General features: G+C 33.8%; 1 pseudogene; it reads left to right on the top strand.

The window, feature by feature from the left end:
- The first annotated feature begins 1,890 nt into the window (after positions 1-1,890).
- LOC131036982 (ricin B-like lectin EULS3) lies at positions 1,891-14,450 on the top strand (annotated as a pseudogene).
- Positions 14,451-21,501: the final 7,051 nt, after the last annotated feature.

Here is a 21,501-nt window from a genome sequence, read left to right as displayed (position 1 = left end):
AAAATAAATATCAAAATTTTCCTATTTTTTAAAAAAATAACAGACATAAATTTCATTCATATTTCTACATTTGATCAGTTTACATCATTTCAAAATTCAATTTAGAAATGCCACTTTTATGCGATCGAAGTTAAATAGTTTTAGTTGTGTTGGCAAGTTCCATTATAAAAGTGTGACACAACATTGTGCTTTTAACTAGAAGACCTAAACCATAATTCTTTGAGTGTTGGATAGATGGTTGAGAAGGGATATGATCTTGAATTGAAGATTGGGAAGTGTAGAATCTTGAGTAGTTCCAGAAATGAGATTGCATCAGGTACAAAGACAAAAGGTTATATCTTTCACTTGAATGCTACTGGTAAAAGTTGTTTGATTGCTCAAATTGATGAAAGTTGGTTGTGGTATAGAAGGATGTGTCATGTAAATTTTGATAGCATGATTAAGATAAGTTCCACTCAGGCAGTAAGAGATCTTCCTAAATTCATGAACCCTACTAACTCTATATTCAAAGAATGTCAATATGGGAAGCAAACCAGAGTTTCTTTCAAAAGCAAAAAAACATTTTTCTAATGGATTGTCGGATCTTATGCAAATTGATTTATGTGATCCCTCTAAATTTAGAAGTTTGCAAAGAGATAGATATTTCATGATGCTGATTTATGATTATTCAAGGATGATGTGGGTTACTTTCTTAAGGGAAAAGTCTAAAGCTTTAGAGAAATTCAAGATTTTCAAAGCTATGGTTGAGACAAAGACAAGATTGAAGCTAGAGTGTCTGAGATCTGACAGAGGTGGTGAATTCATCTCCAATGAGTTCAATACATTATATGAAGAGCATGGAATTAAGAGACAATTGTCTTCTCTGAGAACCCCTTAGAAAAATGGAGTTGTGGAAAGGAAGAACAAAACCATTTAGAAAGCTGCTAGGACAATGATGATTGAAGGGAATGTTCTGCATATCTATTAGAGAGAATCTATGAGTATTGATGTTTACATTGTTAACCAGGTGCATATCAAAGGTGATACCATTAAGACTCCTTATGAATTAGAGTTTGGTCATACTTCTACTATTAGATATTTCAGAATTTTTGGAAGTAAATGCTATATTAAAAGGGATGAATATTTAGGGAAGTTTGATGCTAGATGTGATGAAATAATATTTCTTGGTTATTCTACTAAAAGAAATGCCTACCGGTGCTATAATAAGAGATTGCGGAAGATAATTGAGAGTGCTAATGTCAAAGTTGATTAAGATACTGAGTATCATCCCAGATGCTCTGGATATGATTCCGATGATCAAAATGATAGTTTTGATAAAGGAAAGTAGGTTCAGATACTAAACCAAGTTCAAATTACTCTGGTGAATCCAATAACACAAGGAGAAGGTAATAGTGCAAGTGCAGAAGAAAGAACACAAGAGTATGAAATTCAAGAAAATCCTAAGACTCCTAGATATATAAGATTGAATTATTCAGAAAATTGGATTATAGGAGATAAAAATAAAGGCGTTTAGACTAGCAGAAGAATTGCAGAAGATCAATTTGAGTTTTGTTTAATTTCTAAGATTAAACCTATGGATATGAGTGAAGCATGTAAAGTTGAGCATTGTATAAAAGTGATGGCAAAAGAATTGAATTACACTAAAAATAATAATTGATGGATTTTGGTACCTAGACCGAAAGACATAAATGCAATTGGAACTAAATGGGTTTTATGAAATAAATTGAATGAGGAAGGTGAATTTGTTAGGAATAAAGAAGACTTTTTTGTAAAGGATATTCACAGATTAAAGGAATTGATTTTGAGGACACTTTTGCTCTTGTGGCAAGAATTGAAGTTGTAAGATTATTTCTTGCTTATGTTGCTCATAGGTATTTCAATGTATATTAGATGGATATCAAGTCAACATTTCGAAATGGTGAGTTGAAAGATGAACTATACATTGAAAAACTTGATGGATTTCAGTTGACTAATGAAAAAGATATGGTTTGTCAATTGAAGAAAGAATTGTATGGATTGAAGCAAGCCCCCATAGCTTGGTATGCCAGATTGGATAAGTATTTGCTGAAGCTTGGGTTCAATAGAGAATATTGTTGATAGTAATTTATATTTCAAGATTAATAATGTTAACATTTTGATTGTTGAAGTTTTTGTTGATGCCATTATTTTTGGAGGGAATAATATTCTATGCCACAAGTTTGTTGATGAAATGCATAATGAATTTGAGATGTCTATGATTGGTGAGATGAAATTCTTTTTGGGATTAAAAATTACTCAATCTAAATAAAGGTATCTTCATATCTTAATCAAAGTGTGTGGAGGAATTTTTGAAGAAGTTTGGATTAGATGATCCAAAGCCATTTGGTACCCCTATGGTGACTAGATATAAGTTGACTAAGGAAGATGATTCCCCTAAAATAAATTAGACCAAGTACATATCGATGATTGGTGGATTGTTATATTTGACTAAAACTAGACTGGATATCATGAATGATGTTTGTCTTGTTGATAGATTTAATTCTAATCCTAAGGAAACAAATGTTGTTGTTGTTAAAAGAGTCTTTAGATATCTAAAAGGAGCTATTGATTTTGGTTTATTGTATCCTAAAGATAATTATTTTACTTTGAGTGCCTTTACTAATGCTAATTAGGTAGGAGATGTTGATGATCGAAAGAGTACTAATGGTGGTGCATTTTTCTTAGGTAAGAGATTGGTTTCATGGTTGAGTAAAAAGCATAATCCATTTCTTTATCTCCTACAAAGAAAGAATATATTGTGGCTATTGAAATTGTACTCAGGTTGTGTGGATGAAGCAGATAATGAAAGATATCATAGTAGTGTATGATGAGCCTATTGGAATTTATTGTGATAATTCAAACGCTATTAATATTTTTAAAAATCTCATGCTGCATTCAAAGACTAACCATATAGCTATTAATATGAGGAGCTTGGGGTGATTTCCTCTCTTGATCAAAACTAAGGTGGTATGCATAAGTTTGGTGCATTTCACAGTCATATTTTGTGATCTGAATTGATGAGGTGGCTGCTACTTAGGGGGAGTAGTCAAATGTTTAGATTTATGAGATTCTATGTTTGTAAATATGTATTTGTCATTGATGTCAAAGGGTAAGAGATTCATGTGAAAAATTTTATAATGATTTCAGGGGGAGAGAATATTTATATAGTGGAAGAAAGCCATCTAAGAGAGTTGTTGATTTCTTTGACATTGATTGTTTTTCAAATCATATGTTGCCATCAATTCCAAAGGGGGAGATTGTTGGATATTGTTGTTGGTATGATGCAAATATGTGATCTAATGATATCTGATAAATGAGTTGTCATTGATGTCAACATATTTTCTATGTCTAATGTAGTGATGCAGTGGAGTTTAGTTAGTTGGTTTATGTTGTATATTGATGATCAATATCTTTGGATTAAAGGGTTTGTAGAATGATATCTCTATTTAATTCACTACAAGTGTCAAAGGTCTGTATGAAGATTTAAATGGGTTATGAGTATCTATATTGTGGCCATTTTTTCTGTTGTTCAATATTGGCAGTGTTTTGTATATTGATTTGTATTGCTCCACATTGTAATATCTTAGTTTGCAGATCTAGAAATATATTTGGGATAATGGTGTGTGTCCTTAACTCAAGTGGTTTGTGATTTGGAGCTCCGCATGTGATTTTTCTAGGTTGACAGTCAGTTCGATTATTTTTCATGAAGTTCGGTGTAACAATGATTCTAGTAATTTGAGTTGTTCCGGATGTTGTTGTGGTAATTCATGATGCTTGTGGATGTTTCTAGATCATTTTCTATTCATGTTGGTGGTCTGCATTGATCAGTGAGTGTGTTATTGATGATTTTTCTTGGTCCAGTGGTGTTCTTCATGTTCTTGGTCTACATGGTGATTGTTCCATGTTGTGGATGTTCAATGCATAATTCTTGGAGGTGTTTCATATTTGAGGTGGTGATTTAGGTCCATTCTATGTCTTAGCTGACACTTTTTTGGTCCGCATGTGATATTGTAGCATGTATGGCTACATTTTTGTAATTAGTAGATATATGTTGAGTCGATCTTGATGATATTGATCACAAGTTGAAGTCATGTATAAATAAATGTAATATCTATGTAATTATGGTATCTAGGATGTGTGTGGTGTGTAAATAATGTTTTAATAATTTGGAAGTAGAGCAGAAGTGTGGAGAAGTGTTAGAGAAGTTATATGTGCTTAACCAGAGCTATAACCAGGCATTGAGGATGTTATTTCTCAGTTCATGATTTTCTGGAAGTGATCCAAATATGTTTGTAAGGAAGCGAGTTTTCCTTGGGTTGTTTCCCTTTTTTTTCTTTATGAGATGTGAGCTCTAGGAAGTGTTATTGAATGCATGTGCATTCCCCATTGTAATATTTCATATACTTCTAATAGGGTATCATCATATTGTGGGTAGGTTCCCACCATGATTTTTCCCTTGACCGAGTTTTCCACATTAAAAAAATTGGTGTTATGTATTTTCATGTTGTGTTGTTGATTTATGCTTTCACTGTTGATTATAAGACCTGAGGTTAAAGTAATTTGCTATAAAATTTGGTTACAACTGATTCACCCCCCGTCTCTTAGTTGTCTGCCCTATTTTCATCACCAATGCTATAAAGGATAAATTGATAGCATTATTGTGTCTCTTTTTAGGTATTTATCAAATAGTTTGAACTCCTCGTGTATGCTATTACTTATTGTATAAATTTTCCCAGGGAACTTGCAACCACAATGTAAAAAAGGTCAAAAACAAATTTATCAAATAGTTTGAACTCCTCATGTATGCTATTACTTATTGTATATCAACAACAGTGACAAATAAGGCCAGGGCAACGGGACAACCTTTCTTGATAGACCTCTTAAGGGGAATAGGTTCTGAGAATTCACCATTAACATCAATGATTGTGCAAGAGTCCTTAAAGAGAATATCAATCCATCTGCAGAAATATGAAGGAAGTCTAAAATTTGGCAACATCCCTCTAATGAAGGTCCACTCTATTCTTTCATATGCTTTCTAAAAGTCCAAAAGAATCATTGCAACATTCTACTTGTCGGCTTTGGCCCAATGCATGGCCTCCCAACCAGTAATCAAATTTTCCAGTATATATCTACCTTTAATGAACCCAATCTGAGTGACAGAAATGAAGTTGTTTAATAGCCCAACAACTCTCCTTGCTAATACTTTTACAACAATCTTGTAACAGATATTTGGTAAGGTAATAGGCCTCCAGTTTTTAACCAAAGTCTTATCCCCACCCTTAGGTAGAAGTTTAATGACACCTCTATTGATGTTTTCTCCAAGTGATCTCTTCTCAAACACATCTTCATACAGAGAAAGCAGTTCCAAGCATATTCAATCCAAGTGCAGCTTATAAAATTTGATAGGTAAGCCATCCATCCCTGGGGGACTTACCATTGGCCAGTGAACTGATAGCAGATTTAATATCCTCAAGTGAGATCTTTTTTCCCAGAGCATTGGCCTCCTGACAAGAAAATTTCTTAGGGATTAACAATAAACATTTCTCAAGAGCCTTCTGGTTCATAACACCATGTTCAGATGAAAATAAGCCACTATTAAAATTGAAGAAGGCGTCCTTAATGGACATCGGATCATTGGTCATTAGATTATATTTAGAAAAAAAAATTGCCCGATAAATTAAAATCACTATAGCATATATAGAAAATCATGTTTTCAAGGAGATTTTGATGTAATGTAAATCTCCACAAACTTTGTTAGCATTATTCTAGGTTATGATAAAGATAAAGCTTTAGAATTAGCCATGGACATCCATCATACCATAATCAAAAGTAGATTTTAATTAGATATTATGGTTACAAGTGTCTTCATGGACATGCTTGTGAAATGTGCACGCATGTGTCTTTAATTAAAATTTTTGATCTTTTTTGACAAACCTTTTTTGTGCATGTCATGTTATATTGAATTCTATGGGATTATATTTATTTGAGACATTTTATTAGAAAGTCTCATTTAGTACATTGTTTTATGCATGAGAATACATTTTTAAACTAATGTTAGGCCCCATAGACTCCATTGATTACAACACATGCAAAAAATTATGCTTTTGAAGAGGTTTTCATGCATTTATAGTCAATCTCTATAACCTTTGTTAACATCCTCCTAAGGCATGAAAAAACTACAAATTTGGAATAGAGAATTAACATCCATCATAGAATAATTAAAACTAGATTTTTATTATACATGGTAGCCACAATTGCCTTAATGGGCATGTTTTAGAAATGTAAAAGCGTGTTTAACATAAGAAAATTGTTTCATTAAACTATTCAAAGAAATGTAATCCAATAATTAACTACAATTATTATAGTATATGCACAAAATGGTTCATGCAAACATTAAAAGTACACATAGAGGTTGTCAAATTGAATTTACATAAGTTGATTATATTTTCTTCAAAGTTATGAAAACTTTCTTCCATGAGACTACATCACTTACTTTAGGAGGGTAGCTTAAAGATTCCTAAGTTTTCTCAATAGATCTATTTTGTTCAAAACAAATTTCAACAAATATATTTCTTTCATGTTCAACAATCATTGCATTCTATGAAAGTACATTACTTTCATGTACCATTATTAAATAGCTCAAATGTGTTATGTATTCTTTTACATTTCTCATAAATAATATAATGCATATGGTGTAATCATTATATTCTATATATGCCACCTGTTTTTGGACGACAACTAATTAATTCTAATGAATTCTATCTTTTTCTCTATTATCACTTTAAATAACTAATTCTAATGTAAAGTTGAAAGAAAATTTTTATTCCATTCCCTTCCACTCACACATCTTTATGAACTAATATTCCTTTTCTTACCCTATATAAACACCATCAAACCTCAAACCACAAAGACAACACACACACTCATTTTCATTTTTGATTTCTTTCTGCATCTTATTTCCTAAGCTATAAGCAAGAATGACATACTAGTAATAGTATGAGAGCCAAAGATGTAGTGATAGGGAGAAAAAGTGTTGATTTCAATCTAAGTACAATTACAGTGAGCAACAAAGGCGCCACAACTTTCCACAGGGGTAGATTGTGAAGGTCTTCTCTAAGGCCAATCTTGATTATGCTCTAGGTATCAGGGATGGATGGGCAATGCTTGTTTACTATAATCTAAGTGACCCAACTTAGGTATATATGAATTTGTTGGTGTAATTATTTACTCTTATAGGATATAATTACACTTTTCTTAAGTTGGCTTAGGATAATGCATCTCATCATAGTTTGGATATGCGACACTTAGGGAACTGTGCACATAGGGATGATGCTTGTAGGAGAAATTCCACCTTTGGTGGTCTTATCTTGTTGTTACATTCCACATTCAGAGAGTGATCCACCTCTTGTGGAATATTATATTATTTATCCTACCTACCCCTACTTTGTCTTACCTACCCTTGTTTCTCATTGAGCCACATGTCATTATTGTGTGCTCACATATCCATTTGGCCTTGCCTATATATGTAGGCACATATTCATTGTATTGGTTAATCAAGTTGATCACTTTTTCATATTGATGATAGTACCATTTGTTCTTTTCAAACTATTGTCTCTCTTTTTGTGCTTTTCATTGTGCCCTGGATCTTAGCAAAATCTCATATGGTATCAAAGCCATTGGGGCTTCATTGATTTGTTTTGGGAGACATCTTGGAAGGCTTCTAATTTCGGATCTGAGGTACTGCATATTTTGGAGGCATCCTAGAGCATTTTTGACCTCATCGTTGCATCGAAGAGGACATTTCCATAAAAGATCAAGTATAAAGTTGACCTATTTTAGCGAAAGTCCAGTCCAATTTTGGGTGTTGGAGAATTTTTTAACCCAATTCGAGTAGTACGGTGTACCACTATCCATAGCAGCTCCAACGTTCTTGCAACCCAATGACTGTCGTGCAGCTTCAACCATTGTGTTCTCGACTACTGGCCCTGTCACGACCTCCTATCGTCACTGCAATGTTGTCGAACCTGGCCACCAACGACTTCACTACCAGCCCCGACAACTTCACTACCAACCCTAACCATCGCTACCGGCGATAGCTACTAGCAATGCTCGTCACTCTGTGTGACCAACCCCACTGAACCTTACTCCCTATGATAGGACCCACATCTTCCCTATGCTAAGTGGCCACTAGCTCATGGGCATGACACTCTATGACACATCATCTCCACCATACAGTATGCTCTCACACAGTCAATTGACACGTCGTCTATTCGTACAACCAAGGAGAAGGGTGCGACAACCATTTTGACGGTCATATGACCATAAAATTTAAAACAATGAATTGTTGACATCAGCTTGCGGCAACACCTTTTTGAAACATTTAGACCCCTCTTCGTTGGGCAGTTTGATTTTTTGGGTCAACTTTGGAGGCCCATAACTTGCTCAATTTTCCTCCTTTTTGGGTGCAATGTGTTTTGATTTGGGCTAATTTTTTATGCTCTCTACAATGGTGTGGTTATTTTTTGATTTTGGTGAATAGGTTTTTCATAATTTTCAGATTCTCTCAGCTCTACCTATCCAATCCTCAAGTTTGCAACTTGAAAGGCTTCGTTTGGGTTGATATGACCTCTTTTTCAGGTGACGTTTTTTTTGAAAGTGCATATTTTTTCATCTACTTTCATAATTTGTCATCAGTTTGTAGGCATTTTGAGTGAATATTATACTTTCAGAAATTCATCCTTTGTGGCTTACTTGGTACTTGTAAATGGCTTGGATTTTAGTTTAGATCTCTTGTATTTTAAGTTTGAGTCTCCTTTGGCCACTTTGAGGCAGTTGTAAAGTTGAAATCAGAAGTCCACTTCACCATTTTTTGCAAGTGGCCCATTGTACATGCACTAAGTATAAAGTACCAAATCATCATTTTTGGGAAGGTTCTTTGATTGAGTGAATTTGGGGGGGTGTCTTGTGTGGTTATGCCTCTCTTTCCTTGTGCTCTTTCATTTTTATTTCTATGGGTCCTCATAAATCTCCAGCTTTAACTCCACATAACTATGCATCTTGGAAAATAAAAGCATGGAGCAGACTAATGGAAAAAGGACTCACACAATTCATAGATGGAACAATAGAAGCACTAGCATATGCTAAAGATGATCCTAATGCTCAATTAGAATGAAGCACTAAAAATTACATGGCTCTTGGAACTTTGCGTAAGTATGTATCAAATGACCTCTTTTTTCACATTGAGAAGTATTCTACAATCAAAGAGGCTTGGGATGTATTTTAGAAATTGTATGGTCAATTTGATGAAATAAGAGGCTACAAGATTGATAATGAGCTCACCAACTTGGATCCCAAGAGTTTTGATAGAATCCAAGATTATGTCACCAAATAAAATGACCTAAGAGAAAAGCTTAAGGATTGTGGAATTGACAAAAAAGATGCTCAATTGATATTCAACTTGTTGGACAAGCGTTCACCTGAATATGCAACATTTATTTCTAGCTTCCAAACTCATTGTTTGATAGTGGGGAGTTCCTACACTATGCCTTCATTTGATGCTTTCACATAAATGTTGATGTTGGAACAATCTAAGTTGTTGAACATGGGGATTCTCAAGTCTTAAAAGTTAAAGGCTTTGGTGGCTAATCAAGGGAGTCAAGGGAATCAAGGAAAAGATTCCAATAAGAAGAAGAAGCAAACTAAGTCAAAGCCACAATAGGAAAAAGGACAACCATCCTCTCCATCACAAGGCAATTTTTCATCCTCTTCCAAGAAGCGGAATCCACCTAAGAAGGAAAACCCAACTTGTGCTTATTGCAAAAACAATGGCCATGATGAGCATCGATGCCACACCAAGCAAGTTGATGAGTTGGCAAATCTCCTTAAGAAGAAAAACATCAATTTTCCATTCATCTACAACAAGAAGTAATCATCTCCTTCTAGTTCCTCACAGTCTAAGGGAAAAGGGCAAGCATTTGTAGCTACAGTAGGTTCTTCATAGTAGTGGATACTTGACTTAGGTGCCTCTTATCACATGGGTTGTACAAAGGACAAGTTTTATTCATTGGAGCCATCAAAGGTACCTCACATTTACATAGTTGATGATACACAAGTTGAGATAGAAGGGAAAGGTTTTGTTTCCATGGATGATGGAATATTTGAGAATGTTCTTTGTGTTCCTAACTTGTCTACCAATCTTCTCTCTATCTACCAAATCACTCACTATGAGAATGGGAAAAAGGTTAAGTTTATGCCTGATTCAGTTATGGCAAAATAACTTGATAATGATGCCTTGGTAGCAGTGGGACAAGTCAATGACAACTCAAGGATTTATTCATTATCCCACTTTGTGCCAAGTTCTCCTTCTAGGGCCTTGCTTACTCATTCAAATTCTAAAAGTAAGCTATGGCATGAGTGGTTTGGTCATCTCAACTACCGTTATCTTCAGTATCTTAGTAGTAAAGACATGGTCACAAGTCTACCTCGAATCAGTTATTTAGAGGGTGTATATTAAGGATGTTCCATGGGAAAGCATCCCGAGGAGAAGTTTGATAAGGGGAAAGCTTGGAGATATTTTGAAGATCTTCAACTCATACACAACAATGTAGTAGGTCTATTTCCATCACCTTCATTTAGTAGGGCCCACTATATCCTCACCCTCATTGATGACCACTCCTGCTTCACTTGGGTCTATTTTCTTATTCATAAGAGTGAAGTGTTTGACAAATTTCTAGACTTCAAGGCTCACGTGTTGAAGCAATTAGGGAAAGTGGTCAAGATCATTCACATAGATAATGGAAGGGAATATGTGAACAAAAGACTTGAGGATCTTTGTACATTTGAGGGGATTGATCTTCAACATTTTGTTGCCTACACTCCACAGCAAAATGGAGTTGCAAAATGTAAGAATAGAACTCTCAAGGAAATGGCTAGCTGTATTATACATGCACATTCTCTTGATCCCACCGTTTGGGTAGAGGCTATCAGTTGTGCTACTCACATCCAAAATTAGGTTCCTCATAAAGATTTGATGAGTATTACTCCTTTTGAGGCTTGGGCTGGTAGGAAACTAATTGTGAGAGATTTCAGAGTCTTTGGGTGTCTAGCATGGGCTCGCATTCCTCTACAGAAACACAAGGCATTGGAACCTCAAAGTAGGCCTTGTATTTTTGTTGGATATCTTCAGGGTTTTAAGGCATATCAATTGATGGATCTAGAGACACATGAGAGGTTTATTGAGAGGAGTGTTCATTTTGAGGAAAGCTCTCCTAGCTTAGCCTCACTTCCTCCTCTACCTTCCTCCATTGTGGATACTGATGAGAGTGATTTAGATGCTAACTCCTTCAATTATGATTCACAATGTTACACCTCTTTAGGGTCCACTGGTAGTTGAGGAGCCTTGTCCTCCACCTCCACCTAGACCTTGTTGGGGTCAACAGACACTTGAGTCAACACGTTCTCTTGTTGGGGATCCTTCAGATACATGGAGAAATTGGTCATAGTATCAGGACCTTCTACATGCATACATTGCTATCACTTCCAATCCACAGACATTTTAGGAAGCATTAGGGTTTCCCGAGTGGGACCAAGCTATGGAGGAAGAGTATAGTTCCTTGATGAGGAACAACACTTGGGAGTTAGTCCCTCTCCCTAAGAGGAGAAAGATGGTTTGATGTAATTTGATCTATCAGACCAAGTTTGTAATGGATAGTAGTGTGGATAAGTATAAGGCTCAACTTGTTTTGAAAGGTTTCTCTTAGGTTCCAAGTGTTGACTACACTGAGACCTTTGCGTTTGTCGCTAAGATGAAATCCATTCACTTGACATCTTCTATTGTTGCAGCTCATGGTTGGGTTGTACATCAGATGGATGTTAAGAGTGCTTTTGTACATGAGGATCTTGATGAGGACATATATATAGAGCATCCATAGGGTTTCATCCAAGATTCTTCATTGGTTTTTTGCTTGGGGAAATCTCTCTATGGCCTTAAGAAAGCCCCTAGGGCTTGGTATGCCAAGATGGATTCCTTCCTTTTATCAGCAGGGTTCACCAGGTGTCATTCCAATCTAAATGTCAAAATTTTGGGACAGGATGACTCACACTTGATACTTGTGCCCTATGTTGATGATTTGATCATTGCAGGGAACACCTCATCCATCTTTAGTAGTGTCAAATCTTCTTTTCGTGACAAATTTTCTATGACTGGCTTGTGTGTTTTGCACTACTTTCTCGGGATAGAGATTTCACAGTCATATTCTAGGATTACACTTTCACAGCCCAAGTATTCTCTTGATCTACTTGCATGGTTTCATATGACTGACTGTAAGCCTGCATTGACTCCCTTTCTTTCAAGAGTCAATATTGAGGCTAAGTTCTCTTCTCCACTAGTTGATGCCACATTCTATCATCAACTTGTGGTTAGTCTCATCTACTTGACTCACACACACCCTGAAATTTTATTTGCGGTTGGCATGGTTTCCCACTTAATGAAGAACCACATGAGCTTCATTGGAAAGCCACCAAATGCATCCTACACTACATCTAGGGTACACATAATTATGGGACTCACCATGCAATAGTCACAGGACTGTGGTTGGTCAGATACATAGACTTTTATTGGGCTAGAAATATTGATGATCATAAGTATACTTCTGGTTACAGCTTCCACCTTGGTTTGGGCCCCATTTGTTGGTAGAGAAAGAAGAAGCATGCTATTTCTCTCTCTTTAACTAAGGCTGACTATCGAGGGGATGTTAATGCCGAAACTACGACTATTTGGCTTCAGCATATTCTCACAGAGTTTGGGTTCTTCACTCCATGACTGACAATTCTGCATTGTGACAATCAGAGTCCTATTACAATCTTGAAGAACTTGGTTTAGCATCAGCGAACCAAAGACATGGAGATTCATATGCACTACATTTGAGAGTTGATTCAGGACCAGGTCATTGATTTGTAGTATTGTCCTACAACGGAGTAGGTTGCAGACATATTCACCAAACCCTTCACTAAGAGTAAGTTCCAGTAGTTGCAAGCTCTCTTGGGGTGCTAGATGTTTCATTAGGGGGAGTCACCTAACCTCTCATTCCTCTCTTATGGGGGGAAATTTTTCCTCTTTGAGGTTTTGTCCTTCTTCTTTGAGAGTCTCTTTGTAAATTTATCTCTCTTTTGGGGGTAATTTTTTCCCACTCTGTTTTATCCCTTTCTCTCTTTCTGAGAGATTGCATTGCATAGGTTTTGCCTACATTTTTTTATTGTACATGGGTAACTATCATGGCCTAGTATCCATCACCCATCTTGCATTGTTGACTTGGGTCTTCATTCCCCTAAGTTGCACTTAAGGGGGTGTTAGTGTAATTATTTATTTTTATAGGATAAAATTACACTTTACTTAAGTTGACTTAGGATAATGCATCTCATCATAGTTTGGATATGAGAAACTAAGAAAAGTGTGCACGTAGTGATGATTCTTGTAGGAGAAATTCCACCTTTTGTGGTCTTATCTTGCTGTTACATTCCACATTCAATGGGTGTTCCACCTCTTGTGGAATATTATATTATTTCTCCTACCTACCCCTAATTTTTATTACCTACCCTTGTTTCTCATGGAGACACATGTCATGATTGTGTTCTCACATAGCCATTTAGCCTTGCCTATATATGTAGGCCCACGTTCATTGTATTGGTTAGTCGAGTTGATCACTTTTGTATATTGATGAGAATATAGTTTGTTCTTGTCAAGCTATTGTCTCTCTTTTGTGTGATTTTCATTGTGCCCTTGATCTTTACAAAATCTCATAGAATCTCCTATACTAGTATTTTCTATTGAATTTTCTTTCTATAAGTTGATATGCAGTTAGAAGTAAAGTCTAGTTGTTTTAATGATAGTTGCTTTCTCTGGTCACTTTTGATGCATATGTATTTTGTATATATATACAACAATGGGTAAAATATGAGACATGGAGCAACCGTGTGAGTGACACAATGGGTCATCCATCATTTTGTCTTGTGAACAAGGTTACTGGGTAGGCCCTTCGTCATGCCCCTATTGCATGCCAGGAAGTTGTTTTCAATTGATTCTTTTCGAGTAGATTATAATTGTTTCATTGTAGAGGTTCTTTATTTCAGGATGTTTTTGACTTTGGCCTAGCGACTGTATATGGATTTTGATGATAAAGTATTGAATTGTTTCATGGTAGGTATTGTTGACCAAGTATGAGGATGGCTCCTATGATGGGAGTGTTCTGTGAAGTGAGAGTGAGGACATGGGATATGGGTACAGGACCATAAGGAAGGCAAATGATATTGGCCTCAACTTGGATGCATTCCAAGGTGATAGGAACCATGGAGGCATCAAAGAGGGTACTAAAGTTGTGTTGTGGAAGTGGAACAAACAGGAAAACCAACTTTGGATTATCTCTCCCTCCTACTAGAAGGATTATTATGATATATGAACTATAGAGATATATATTTGCTACAAGTATGTTATCTTAAGGTTATGGATATTCTTATTCTGTAACTTTGTTAGTATGGAGATGTGGAGTATATATGGTTGTCATCTGTGTTTCTGATCTTATATATAAAGAAGTTCTCTAGTTTTTTAGTACATGGTTTCTATTCATATGTGGTATGCTATATTATTAGATAGAAAGTAAACATTTTCATTCATATTATGATTTCTCATTATCAATTAAAATCTTTGCATTAATGAATATCATATTAGGATAGAAGGCTTCCTTATGAACCATTCCTTCAAATTCCTAGAAAAGTTTTAAATAAAATAACGAATTTTATAACATGTGAAATAAACTTTACAAATTAATTTTTGAAATACAAAACTTAAATCCTTTTTAGAGTGAAGTTATTAATTATCATTTTATATTAGAAGTTTTTTGAAAAAAATTATTGTTTAATATATTTTGTTATGTTAATAAAATGAACATACAATTAGCAAACTATTTATTATAAAAGAATAAGAAATTCTTTCAAGACTCATTTTCATATGGTCAAGGATAGTATTATGATTTTCTCACATCACTAAATATCTATGTATTCACAATGGACTTGCATAATTAACTTTATTAGATGTATTTAATCTAAATTCACAATCTTAAATTGGTTCATTTGGATCTTGATAACATGGTATCATTATTGATCCTATATTTGTATGTTTTTTATTCTTTTTATATTTCCCTCCAAAAATATTTAGTTTGTAGTATTTACTCTTAGAACCTTATTTTTTTCCGAACTTAAAACTCACATGTGCCTCCCCTTTAAAATCACCTCACAATATTCTAACCCATTTGGTGAATAAGACTTCTTTTTTTCATGAGTCATTTGTTATTATATCCAACAATGTTGGTGGTTTCTCTTTAGGATCATTGAGGTCATAAATAGTTCTACCCTCCCCTTTTTCTTTTTTTTCTTCAAAAGGTTTCTTCTAACTATTGTCATCTCAACATCATAAATTTCAAATTGAAGTGGATTATTTGTAAGCATTTATATTCCCCTGGCCATAAATTCTTATTCATATAGGAGAGCTAGATATGCATATTTATGTGTTATAAACAAATTTAATTAGTCACACTTATTTCACACTAGTTTTCTCACCCTCTTTGTTCATTACTCTAACCCTATATTTTTTTCGTAAATGTGTCCTTCTATCCCTATTCTTTCACAAGTTAACATAAGGTAGGCTAGTTGCCAAAGTAGTTTCTGCATTTTACTATCCCATAGAGTTACTATAGTCTTAGTTGGTTTAGTAATAATTATCTAGAAACTAGAAAAAAACTGACCTTCTGTAGTGGTTTTGTGTATATTTTTAAGAAAAAAATATTTATGGGTGGATTTTCATTATATTAGAACTTCTTGGTACTAGCAAGATCCACAAGAACAATTCATTGTTTTGCTAAAAGTGATAAGTAATAATTGAGACATTGATGCAGCCATAACTGGTGAAACCCTCAAAAGAAAATTAACTGGCTTATGCAACAAGAGTAACACAATGAAAGAAACAAGAAAAGATAGAAAGATTACAAAAATAGATCATATTATTATCTTAGAACCCCCATAAACCAACTGGTTATGTTCATACAATCATCATAGAACATCTGGTAGTTAATCAGTTACATGCAGGCTATAAGCCAGATACAATCCAACCAAGACTCTCAGAATCAACCGGATCACTAATCACCAATCTCAATCCTTATTATAGTTTCTACTTCCTTTTTTCTACAAATGATTACATAGTGCCATATATATACCCTTTGGAACATATCTGGGTTGGCCTCAAAATATTTCATTTACCAATGCAAGAAAATGAAACATGCAACTAGGTCGGCCCTAAGAATGAAAGAAACCCTTCCAAAAAATAACAATCAAGAAGATCAGATAAGCAGGAAGGTCAACCACATACCCAAGAACATCAGACAAGACCCCAAAAATATCCACATGCTAAGAGCTTCTTCGGTAATGAAGGAAAGTTAACCGGTAAGCATAAGAACTATCCCGGAACCCAGAAACAGTCATCCAGAAGCGATAACTAGCCGGAAAATAATCCAAAAGGATTGAAAATATGGAATTAAGCATATGAACTAGCCTAGAAACCAAAAATAGGATCTGCAATGAAAAGAAAGCAACTATTGATAGCTACTGGTAAGAACACAAAAAACTGCACACTAAACTGAACAAGAACTAAACTGAAAGGAAATATTTTTGGCTGATGCAAGATTGCTCATAGACTAGAGATGCTCCTACATTAGACTTTAAGTTTCACACATATAGGAGATTTAGTGTCCATTCTTATCTATGAGAAAAAGGAACAATATAGTCTCTATGAGAACTATCCCCCAATTTTTATGACTAATAATTAGGTAACAATTGTATTTTGTTGGTATGCACAATATGAGATTCAACTCAATCTTCCCATTTCTTCTACATTTGATGTATTACTATTTTTGGTTTTGCAAGCATGCTTTCAGTAAATATTGTTTGATATTGGTGATGATTGAAAAAGTTTATCCTTTCACAGAAGTGCACATTCATCTGGTAAGTCTTTTTCTCGATTCACTTTTAAATCATATGCATGTGCATGAGAGATGTCTCTTTTTTTAACAAAAAGGAATGAAACATATCTTAAATATGTATCCTGAAGAGATTTAAAAAATATTGAAGTAGAAGAGCTTCTCCTCACTAGGAGATCCCAATTTTTTTTTACCTCGAGATGTAGTTCATGAGGTTCTTTTACCACTAGTCATAGACTTTTAGAAGAATGAATCTTTTTTCCCTTGGGATAATGGGATCTCTTTTAGATGTTATAAGGAGAATGAGCTACCTATGACTACAAAAAAGGCTTCTCCCTATTCAACTCCATAACCCTTCTCTCAAGGTTAGAGTACTAAATTGTTTTTCTACCTTAACTTCCTTTCAAAACTCAATGTATTAACCTAAGAAAATTTAATGAAAATCGTAAGAAAAATCTATGTCTAAGGGAAAATAAATACCCCACTAGGAAAATAAAAACCTACACCAATAATTATGAGGTTTTTTAAAATCTTGTTTGGCTATTATTAAACATAATAAAAACTCATAGTTATAGATAATAACCATTAGGTTGGTTAGAAACTAATAACACCGAGGTGTCAAAATCAAGTACATGAATAAAATTATTGAATCCTACATTATCATTTGCACTAAATTGTTGGATTTACCAAAATGGAGTGTTATAATTTGATAATCAACTTGGTTTAAACATTTAAAAATTTAAAGTCCTATATAAGTAGGCCAAAAGTAGTATGTGGGTGTAATTGGAAGGTGTGAAAAAACTCCACATGTAGAATATTTAAGGATTAAAGATAGAGGAGAAAGGAAGGATTGTATATAATTTCTATCATGCAGATAATATAGATATTGGCCTCTCTCCTTGGTGCAATGTTTTTTTCCTAAAATGGTTTCCCCATGTAAACACTAAGTTATAAATTTAATTATTTTGTTCTGTATTTCTTTGAGTTCTTGATTTTATTATCTTGCAATATATAGTTAGTTATTATTAGAACATAATGTTATTAGGGGTCGTACCCTCATAACATTTATATATTGTTATAATGTAAGGTTATAAAATCTTATATATTATATGTTTTATTAAGAATATCCCATTTGAAATAATTATAACCAAATAACTAATATATTATTAATTATTTATGAATTGGGGTTATTGAAACTATTCAAACTAGTAAAGCCATCATTTCTCTTATGTCTAAGGAGGTTCTCTCTTGTTTGAAAGGCATGGTAATTTGGAGATCAATCGTAAGTTGTATGATTATGCACAAGAGGTATTACTGGTCATGTGGAACTAAGGATAAGTGTCCATAGGTTCAAGTCTATTTTGATATAGACTATATTTTGTAAGTGTTTTGATAAAATGATGCTTTATGTGGTCTTTTACCCAAAAGAGTTTTTCCCATGTATATCTTGTTTAATGTGTTGTTTGTATGATTCTTAATTTATTAATTTTGTATCTTGTTTATATTGATTAGTATCCTAAAGTCCTAATTTCTAACATGGTATGAGAGTGTATTGGGCTATATTAATAATTTTAATGAGTAATATTCAAAGATACACAAAACTTGATGGGAACCTGTTTATACTCAATCAACAAATTTCAACGTCATTTTTGTAATGCATCTTGTATGCCTATTCTATTATATTTAATAATTTCATCAATCTTAGTTGGGGTCAATTATGATCTACTAAATGGATGGAAAATTACATTGGCCTTAACTTGGATTCATTCCAAGGTGATAGGAAGCATGGAGGCATTGAAGAGGGCACTAAAGTTATGTTGTGGAAATGGAACAAGCAAGACAACCAACTCTAGAAGATCTCTCCCTTCTACTTGAAGGATCATCATGATACATGAACTATAAAGATATATATTTTCTATAAATATGTTATATTAAGGTTATGGATATTCCTATTCTGTAACTTTGAAAGTGTAGAGATCAGGAGTATATGTAGTTGGCATCTGTGTACCTAATCTTATATATAAACAAGTTCTCTAGTTTATAGTACATGGTTTCTATTCATATGTGGTATGGTATATTAGATAGAAGTTAAAAAATTTCATTCATATTATGATTTCTCATGTTTAATTAAAAATTTACATCAATGAATATCATATTAGGATATAATGCTTTCTTATCAAGCATTGCTAAAATTCTTGAAAATATTTTGAAAATTTAAAATAAAATAACAAATTTTATAACATGTGAAATAAAGTTTACAAATTAATATTTGAAATATAAAAAAAAAAATCCATTTTAGAGTAAATTTGTTAATTAGATATTGGAAGGTTTGAGGAAAAATATATTGTAATGTATTTTGATATGTTAATAAAATGAACATACAACTAGAAAACTATTTATTGTTAAAGACTAAGAAATTTTTTCTAAGCCTCATTTTGATATGGTCAAGTACAAAATTATGATTTTCTAATGTGACTAAATATCTATATATTCACAATTAACTTACATAATTCACTTTATTAGATATATAATCTGAATTTACAATCTTAAATTGGTTCATTTGGATCTTCACATGGTGCCATTATTGATCCTTTATTTTTGGTTTTGACTCTTTTTATCTTCCCCTCCAAAAATATTTAGTTTTATATAGTCATGTGTCATAAACAAATTTTACCAGTCGCCCTTCTTTCATAGTACTTTTATCACCCTCTTTGTTTGTCACTCTAACTCTATCTTTTTTTCTAAATGTATGCTCCTTCTATCCATTTTCCTTTCACAAGTGAACATAAGATAGGCTAGTTGCTAAAGTAGTTTCTACTTTTCACTATCCCATAGTGTTACTATAGTCTTTAGTTAGTTTAGTATTAGTTGTCTAGAAAATATTTTTTAAAAAAAATTTCGAGAGGCTTTGTGTAGATTTATAAGAATATTTTATTTATGGGTTGATTGTCATTATATTAGAGCTTCTTGGTACTATCAAGATCCAAAAGCACAATTCATGCTTTTGGTAAAAGTTAAAGTAATGATTGAGACCTTAAGGTTCACACACATAGGAGATTTAGTGTCAATTATTATTTATGAGAAAAAATGAACAATATACATTCTATGAGAAAATTATCCCAATTTTTATGACTAATATTCAACTAACAATACTATTTTATTGGTATGAACAATATGAGACTCAACTCAATCTTTCCATTTCTTCTACATTTGATATATTATTTTTGTAAGTTTTGCAAGTATATGTTCAATGAATACTCTTTTGGTTCTGGTGAATATTGAAAACTCTTTTAAATCATATACATGTGCATGAGACATATCTTTAATTTTTTGTTCAAAAGTGCATGAGGCATAGATCTTAACTCTGTCTCCTAAAATAGATGAATAGTACTCTGATGAACTTGGTGATGGAAGAGACAAGAAGCCAGGAGAGCTGTTAGAGGTAGGTGGAGAGAGAAATTCATACCCTCAAAGTGGGGTTAAAGGAGATTATTGATATCTTCACAGCCTCACCTGAGCCTAGCAAATTTGAGAAGCTTGTGATTATGATCCAGAAGCTCTCCCAAGATGTCGAGGTGATGAAATGCAACCATGAACAAAGAATTGAAAAGATGGAACAATCTATGGCGGAGATAAAGAAAAACCTCAAGAACCTAGTTGACATAAGAAAGGAAGCCATGAATAATAGTATAGAGGGGCTCAAAAAGATCAATGTCATGGTTACGAAATACATATCCATCCATAGTGAACCTGATAAAGATCTTGGAGGTGAAGACATGGCTATTGGAGAAAACAAAACCATAGGTCCTAGTTCCAGGACCAGAAGTAGGAGTAGCCATAAGGGCACCTCAAGATTCATTATGGAGGAGCTGGAGGAAATCAATAAGATTTGCATCCTGAAGAACAAGCAGCTAGTGAACTCTCTTAATTGAGTGCTTTTATTTTGTTTTGTTTTGTTGTCTATGTCTATTTTTCTTTCGTGATTGTCCTGGGGTGCTCCGCTATTTTCCTATTGGTTTATGTCTGTTTGGCTGATGGTCGACTTTTGTAAAACTTTTGGTTTCGGGTCCATGTAAAACCCATTTATCTTTATCAAAAACTATGTCTCCTAAAGAAAAATAGTTTTAAAATTTTTGAAGTAGAAGAGAGTCTTCTCATTAGGATATCCCAAAATAAATTCACTTCAAGGTGTACTTCATGAGGCTCCTCTACCACTAGTCATAGAGCTTTTGAAGAATGAAATTTTTTGTCCCTTGAGATAATGGAGCTCTCTTAGAATTTATAATTAGAATGAGCTACCTTTTACTACAAGAAAGACTTCCCCTTATTCAACAAAGAAATGTGTGTCCCTCCATAACCATTTTCTCAAGGTTAGAGTACTAAGTTTTTCTGCTACCTTAACTTCCTTTCAAAACTCAATTTATCAACCTAAAAAAATTTAATAAGAAGTATAGGAAAAGCC

The sequence above is a fragment of the Cryptomeria japonica genome, chromosome 11, assembly GCF_030272615.1.
Source record: "Cryptomeria japonica chromosome 11, Sugi_1.0, whole genome shotgun sequence".
Classification (NCBI taxonomy): Eukaryota; Viridiplantae; Streptophyta; class Pinopsida; order Cupressales; family Cupressaceae; genus Cryptomeria; species Cryptomeria japonica.
This window is presented reverse-complemented; position numbering and strand designations above follow the sequence as displayed.